This window comes from Catharus ustulatus, chromosome 2 (assembly GCF_009819885.2).
Source record: "Catharus ustulatus isolate bCatUst1 chromosome 2, bCatUst1.pri.v2, whole genome shotgun sequence".
Classification (NCBI taxonomy): domain Eukaryota; kingdom Metazoa; phylum Chordata; class Aves; order Passeriformes; family Turdidae; genus Catharus; species Catharus ustulatus.
In genome coordinates, this window is record NC_046222.1 from 120,397,411 (window position 1) to 120,405,855 (window position 8,445).

Genomic DNA, 8,445 nt, shown 5'->3' on the forward strand with positions numbered 1-8,445 from the left:
CAGCACATTTCTGAATTCTAGTCTAGAATATGTCTGGGATGAATGAGAATTAAGAGGGACAACCTAGGTACATATAATTGGAGGGATTAATTAAAGATTTTTTTAACACCTTTTTTTTTTGTTTTTCTTTTTTTTTTTTTTCTTCTTTTTGAGGGTTTTTTGGGTAGAAGGTTATTTGCAACCTGAGAATGAGTTCTTGATTTTTCATTTTTGCCTTTTTGGTCTTGAAATGATACTTTGTTTATTTATTTATTTATTTCTATATTTATAACCAAAATTATAATACAGAAACACTGGAAAAAATTTTTACACTCTTCCCAGTGACCTTGATCAAAACAACTTCTTCTGTATCCCATTTATTTCTAATTAAAAAAAACCAAACCAAACAAAAATAATTCTTAAAGCCCCAAAAATTGAGCTCTTGTTTTTCAAAAATTCTTGGAAAAGTTGAAGTTTCTCAGTTCATGCATGTATAAAGACAAATATGTGCATGACAAATGAAGATGTCACCAGCAAAGTAGTCCACAGGCACGGAAACATTCCTGGCTTCTAAGCCATGGGGAAAACCTGAGGTTCCAAAGAGAGGTTTGCATCTATCAGCTTTGCAAAATGAGGTCTTGTTGTCATCCTCCTGAGCCTCTGGAGATCTCTGAAATGCCAGGGAAAGGTGGAATGGAATTGTGTTTCACAGAGTGAACTTCTAGTCAGGATGTACCAGGGTATATTTAGACATTTGAGTGTTTGTGCTAATGCTAAATCCAAAATGCTGCTTAAAATTCACACATACTCTAAAAAAAAAGTGATAATGAACTGTTTTCAGCTGTGAATGTTGGACTTTCTGCAGGACAGAGCTGAAAAATGGTTTAGGTTTAAGGTTAAGTAAGTCAATTAATAAAAGGGCTGTTATCCAGCATTTACCTGGCAATGACAGTAATGAAATGGTCCAGAAAAAAATAAAAAAAGTCCTAAGGCAAAACACTTTAATCTGTTTCTAAAAAAATGGGTAAAAAATTGTCAACTTAGAAAGTTTGATTAAGTTATTAATGTGTAAAATGTTACACGACTTTGCACTTCAATTTCTCTGTCTTCCCAAGAGTTCATTATTCCCCATCAGACACAGAGGTCTTCTCATCATTTATGTCTCCTGCCATTTGTTTCCAGAACCCAACAATGAGAACAATTATGCTTGCCTCTTGGAATTCTTTGTTTTCAGGAAACAATGCATCAGGGAGGCTCTTTCAGAGATGCAGCCTCTGCCAGGCAGGCAGCCAAAAAGAGGCAGAAGGCTGAAAATAAAACTTGAAAAACTTCAGGTGGTTCTTGCCTCGTTTGTAATGGTAGGACCCACTGAAGTAAAGCAGATTGATTTGCTGCTTGTAAGGGCAAGATCTGGTAATTTTACTTCAATTTGTCTTTCCTTCTTTAATAGTTTGCACTGTTTCTTATGTTGAGCACCAGAAATATATTTCTTGGAGTTGTTTGCATGATTTCTGATTGATAATGCACAACACATTGAATTAGAGAAGCTCGTCACTGCTGAACTCAGGCTGGAGTTTTTTGGGCTGTAGGTCTGCCAGAGACTCATCCTATTTTCTGCAAGTTTGTTCCTGGCTGTTCTGAGGAATGCACTGGAGAAAAGAATATTGTTCTGTAATTAAAAACCAGTCCAATTGAGGTATTCATGTGTGAGAAGCAAATCTGGGATGTCCAGGTGCTAGAAAACAACAACAACAAAAAAACCACTCAAAGGAAATTTGCCTGTGAGGTATATAAAATAAAACCAAATGTGAGCATGGTTATTTTCCTACAAAAATCAGGTTGCATGTGCTCAGTTGCAGCCCATCTGGCAGCTCCTTTCTTCCCAGGACCCCTTTTACACCACATTCCATCTCAGGCTGGAGGAAGCTCCTTGGTCCTGGTGTGGGGCTGGGTCAGACTTTGCTCAGAGCTCCTGCTCCTGGATCAGAGTTTGCTCAGAGCTCCTGCTCCTGGGCACTGCAGTGCTGAACACGGGGACAGAAATCACAGCAGTGACAAGAGACTCTCAGGAGAGGGCAGGGAGGGACACAGCTCCCAGCTGAAGTGGCCTGGAGTGCTCAGGGGTGGACAGAAGAGCTGTGACAGCACAAAGGGACCTGCACAGTGACGTGACTTGGAGGAGAAAAAGGAGGAAAAGGAGGAAAAGGGCCCTGTTGGGGTGGCAGGGAGAGCACAGAGCTTTAGAACACTTCTCACCAAATGAGGATGGGAGTGCAGGAATCCAACACGCCTCGGATGAAGTGGTTTGGTAACTAATTAAGATTTTTCCATACCAGAATCTGTTCTGTCTTATTTTGAGAGCAACGAGACCTTCTGGATTCTCAGAGGCCTTTTCTTTCTTAGTCTCTACTGGGTGAGTTTATTGACTGCATTTTAACAGTTTCTGAAGTATCACTAAAAAAACACTTCAGGGTTTCACCTTCTACTCTGGTCCCCATGACAAAGATTTGGGTGGTGTTGCTTTTGAATATGAATTTCAGGATTTAGTAACGGTAATCCTATTATTAGTCTATTTAGGAAATGAAAAAAAATAGAAATAGAAGCTGACTCAGTGTTGGAGGTAATCTCCTTTATTAGACTTGTATGAGAGAATGTATTTTTCCAAGAGGAAAAGCCCTCAGGAATTTCTGCTTCATCTTTCTAGGGTCTCATGCAGGTTGAATATAATGTCTGCATAAAAGGACTGAATGAGTTTTTGGTTACCTCATATTAGCAATACCCTTATCCATCTCCTGTGCTCTATTAACACTTGGGCAAATCTTACCCATTTATAATAAAAACTTTGGGTTCACCCCACCTTGTCTAAGCAGGCTCTGCTTTAAATACTTCATGATAAGCATTTGGATTTGGAGGGGAATTGGCAGGAATGCCTTCTGCTGGGTGACCTTTGCAAATATGTCTGCTGCTGCTCCATGTAGTACCTAAGGAGATGGTGTTTACTGCACTGGTTCTCTCCTGGGAGCTGAGAAAGAGGACAAAGCAGCTCTTTGAGGCTTGGCAGAAGATAATCAGAAATGTCACTCCCCACTCCATTCCTGCCAAATGCAATTAGGACTTTTGCCGAGGAGAAAATCATTTAGGGGTTGCACTTAAATCTTAGAAGGCACATGTGAAATGCTTCATTTTCAGCAGCTGATGCTGCAAACAGAATGTGGATACAAGTAATGGAGTAGAATTTGTTTTTCCCGCAATGAATACAAGGTATAAAGTGTTTATTGACTTAAAAAGAAAAAACTGAACAAACAGAATAAAGAAGAAAGCATTCACGGCTGCTTTGAAGGAAAGAATGTTTTTATTTCATACTTTGAAGAAATTGTTCAAGTAGTTCAGCCGTGTAAAAATGTGACCCCCTCTAATGCTGCCAAGGGCAGTGAGATCAGGGATAATCTGCTGAGGAAATGCAGCTCACGCAAGCCAAAGGCAGAGTTTTAAACTTACAGCACCAATTTTTTTCCAAGAGGGAAGCACGGGCAGAAGTGGTTTGTATTTTTTTTTTTTTTTTGCTTCCTGAAGAATCCCATTACCTGTTTTGATGAATGTTCTCTCTTTGCTGTAGATGCATGTGGATGTGAGGCACAGTCTGACACATCTTCTCCCTCCAAACCTGCTTTGTCTTCCCAGTTAAAAGCTCCACATAAGAGTAAAGGGGCTTTAGGAAAACTGTACAAAAGTTACCTTTCATCTTGCATTATTCTTCTAAAAGAATTGCAGGATAAGTGCCAGAAAAGTAGACCAAACTGGACCTTTGCAGAACCTTTACATTAAGCAGGGACACCTTCCACTACCCCAGGTTGCTCCAAGACCCGTCCAACTTGTCCTTGGACACTTCCAGGGATGGGACAGCCACAGCTTTTATGTGCCAGGGCCTCACTACCCTCACAGGGAGGAATTTCTTCCCAATACCCAATCTAAACCTCTGTCTTTCAGTTTAAAGCTATTTTTGTGGCCACACAGAGATGAATGCTCTCATTGCTGTGGTGAGAGGAGATGTGCACATGTCAGGCTCATCACAGTTCTGGGGATGTGCAAATTGCTCTTTACATTTGTGTGGTGCTTCAGTGCCCTTGGACACTGCTGCCTGTGCTCTCTGATTCCCAGTTTCCTCTGGAAAATTTTGGCAGTGCTTCCTCTGCAGAGGAAGAATGGGTGGAGAACTTTTCCTCCTTGCCTGTCCCTGTGGTACCAGTGCTGCCAGGTCTGTGTGGTGCTGTGAGTGCTGCAAGGCTGTCTGGAGGATGGGCTCTGTGACACAGGTGCTCCTGCAGTCCTTGCACTGACACGAGGGAGATAGAATATCCTAGAGCAGGTCTTTAATTAGGGAGAGATGCCACCTCCAACACTCTGCTTCCCCTAAAATGTCACTGACTTCTTGTTCCTGGAATATCACAATATATCTCTCTTTGCTATTCCATGCAATTGCTCAGTAGTCCTTGCAGTTCCAAATATAAAGTCCTATTTAAAACAAGCTGCTGCAGAAAGCCTGAACCCCCAAATATTTTTCTGTGCAGTGAAGAGGCCCCTCTGGCCATGCCCTGGGTTGGGCTTTGAGGGTTGCTGTGTGGATAGATTGGGATCCTGACCTTCAGGATGGTGTTTCCTAGGACACTGTGGGTGTGTAAATGTTAAGTGCATTGGTGAGGCCACACTTGGAGTTCTGTGTTCAGTTCTGAGCCCTGTAGTGCAAAAAAGACCTGGAGGGGCTGGAGCATGTCCAGGGCAGGGAACGGAGCTGGGGAAGGGGCTGGAGCCCCAGGAGGGGCTGAGGGAGCTGGGAAGGGGCTCAGCCTGGAGAAAAGGAGGCTCAGGGGGGACAGCAGCAGGAATTTCCCCATGGAAAGGGAGCTCAGGGATTGGAAGTGCCCAGGGAGGTTTGCAGTGCCCATCCCTGCAGGTGGCACCTGGAGGTGGCACTCAGGGTGACAAGGTGGCCATGGGGACAACTGGGACTGCCTGGGCTGGGAGGGATTTTCCAAACCTCAGGGATTCTTTGAATGCTCTTTCTCCGTGTATTTCCTTCCATATGTAAATCCTACTGTATGAGCTGGCATCCACATTTGCCTTAAAGCAGTGACATCTGAGGCATCTTTCTGTCCCATGGACAGCAGGCTGCTGGAGCCTTTACATCTTGTTCTCATCCTTGCCCTGCAATTTATTTTGGCTGTCGTCACTGAGCACTTGCATTCTCTTGTTTTCAGAATCTTCCCTGGTAGCTGAAGTCTGTAAGGTCAAAATATCAATTTGCTCGGATGGGCAGTGCTGCAGCAGCTGCTGTAACACAGAAAAATGGTGGTGTTACACTTCTCTGCACATCAGACTTTGTTCCTTCACCCTCCTCTGTTTCTGCTCTTCCCCTTCTGGGAAGAGAACCCCAGACACAAGTCAGGGGAATTCACCAAGTTAGGAGTGCGCTGAGTTAGAAAGAAACGCTGCAGGAAAGAAATGTTCCCTAAATGATAATCCTCCAGCACCAAGGCATGAGCTGCTTTGTAGCACTTTAAGTGCTCTTGCTTTGTACTCATCCTGCTCCCAGACATCCCTGCCCTGCTCAGGAATCACATCCCCACTGCTGTGTTTGACCCAACAGTTTGTTCCTTCTTCTTTATGGCGCTGCTTCACCTCAATTCCAGCCTGACTGCTCCAGTTCTTGGCGGTTTTGAGGTGCTGCTTTTAGCACTGGGTATTGCTTTGGCCTCTGCTATCTCTCTATTTACACTATCAGCAGCACTTTTGCTGCTGGCCAGTGATATTGGTATGCTCGTAGCACCCAGGTATGTTCCTTCTTTCTTGTCTGCACATGTACTCATCAATAATTCTGTTTCTGCCTCCCTTATCTCCCTCTTGGAGAGATACAACTGCTTTAAAGATAACAAACCCCAGAAATTCTATTCTTCCCCTCTGATTCTCACCATTCATCTTTCTCCCCTCACTAGCAACACTTGTGTCATTTTTGCTGTTATTGCCAAGAAAATACCTTTTTAAGAAACAGTGGTGCTCAGCTTTGGACCCGTCTCGCCCACACTATCAAAACATGGCATGGGTATTTTTAGGCACAGTTCATCACAATTCTTAATTTTGGTTCAGTGGATAAGCTCTTCCATGTGTCTTTGTTTTGTGCCTCAACATCAACCATATTATCTATGATTATTTCTGAATTTCCCTACCCTGCATTCTCCTAAAGCTGATACAAACCAGACTGATTTTTTTCAATTTTCTTCCCTGTTCCTCATGATCTCCATCTTTTCTGCAGACTACCTTTTGTAGTCTGATATTCTCACCTTATGCTTATTTTCCTTCACCACCTGCCAATTATTTTTTTTTTCATTTTAGCATACTTTTCTCACTCCTTGCTCTTTCTACATCAAGCTTTTCTCATTTTTTACTTTAGATTTTTTCTATTAACTTGTTCTACTTCTTGTTTATTTCCAAAGTTTAAATCCCTTCTTAAAAGGACTTTCTGTATTTTTCTTCCTAATCCCATGTATATTATAGATCAGCATTACTTGTTTTCTTTTCTAGGCTATATTGCCCTGGAAGATATTGAGCTTGCCTGATGTTTTTATGTTTTTGTTGTTATTTATTTCTTTATATAATCCTCCTCCAAGTGTCATACTAGAAACCTTTACAAAGGGTATGGACCTTTGATTTCCAACTTCATCGTTATTCTGTTTCTGCTCAAAACTAGCATAATTTTAAGACTATATTTTCCAGAAAGACAAAAACATGAGAGGGCTTCTTTTCAAAGGAATCAGAGATACAAGAACTCACAAGGAACTTCTTCAGAGCCTGAAAAAAAATACTGCATTGGGCAATCCAACTTGGAAGGGAAAGGAAAACTTTGGAGAGGGTTCAAGACCCAGCTAAATGTAAACCTGGGGCTGCAGACAGTTTCTTGACCTTTTTTTTATCCAATGTGATTTCATCCCAAGTGCCAAACACAGTTGGTCACAGATTCCTGAAGTGCTGAATGAGACACAAAGAGAAAGAAAAAGCCTGCAAAACTGTGCTGGATGGGTGGCTGTAAGCCTGGAGGCAGCATCCAACTTTGAAAGCCAGAGAAAAATACTTCTGCTTTGGTGATTCAATGTGTTGTTTAGGGTGCTGATTCCATCTCAAGTCTCTCTGCATTTGAGACAATGCTCTGCTCCTGAAGACAGATGCTTTTGGTGCAATTCTCCTTTTTCACTGGAAAAAAACCCCATTATCTATCCTTTACATCTCTAGGGGAAAGAAAATTTGATGTGACTGTGTCTGAAAGATTCATAAACCAGAACGTGTATGAAGTCTTTTAAGATTTCAAAAAGAAAAATCATACTGTGGTTTTTAAATCCATCTTTCTGATTTGTGGGACAGGTGATTTGTCATTTGCCATCACAATCAGAATACAAATACCTCTCATTCCTACTAGAGGTGGGGAGATGTGGAAAGATCAATTCCTTCAGTGGGCCTTTGTAAGAAGAGGGACAGTGGGGAAGAGGAGGATTTTCATGGGAAAATCATGGAAGCTCCATTTACATGACACAATACTGGGAAAAGCTCCATCATGTACAGACTGAGGAAATCGGGAGAGATTTATGAGAAACTGTTCCATGTGTAGGGCATGCATGGGAGGATTAAGGTCTCTGAAAATGCTTTTAGCTGTACCTAAGCCTGGAGTGGGCTTACACCTCTGTTTCAGAGCTGGGAGGCTTGGAGATGTAAAAAAGCTGTCCTAGTTTGGAGGACAGGTGTCTGCTGAGAAAGGCAGGAGCCTCTCTATGAAATGGAGAATGTAAACCCCCTCCCTCCAAATTATTATAATTTTGAAATCAAGGGGCTCTCAGGCAAAGATATGGGAATTAGGAATAACAGTTCTTTTCTAGGGAAATTAAAATAGAAATACAGTACTACAAAGAGACAAACCCCAAACCCTGACACAGTCAGAGTACAACCTGACACCCGTCAGGCAGGGTGTTGGCAGCAGTCCCATTCCATGGTGGCTGCATCCTCCTGCAGTGACAGATGTGGCTCAGTTGGAGCAGTGCTCCTGTACAAGGTGCAGTTTCCCTCCGGAGCTCCAGTGGGGATGTGGAGAAATCCGGTTTTCCTCTGGAGTCCAGCGGAGAAAGGGGCTCCCTTAGTGTCCCAAACCCTCTGTTTTTATCTTGGTAAGAAATGTTGGGCCCTTCCCCCTGACTGGAGGAACTCCCAATGGGATGCAGTAATTTTATCAGTGCCACAGTGGGACTCAATGGCCATGAGCAGAAAATGACTGGCTGGAGGAAGGATGGGCTGTGAAAAGATAAAGAACAATGCCCTGCCTGGTTTCAATGGATGGCCCATTAGCAGAATATCTCCCAGGGAGATCAGGATCACTGTCCCACCCTGAACAGATGGTGATAGAACAGATACCTTTTATCACACTCTGTA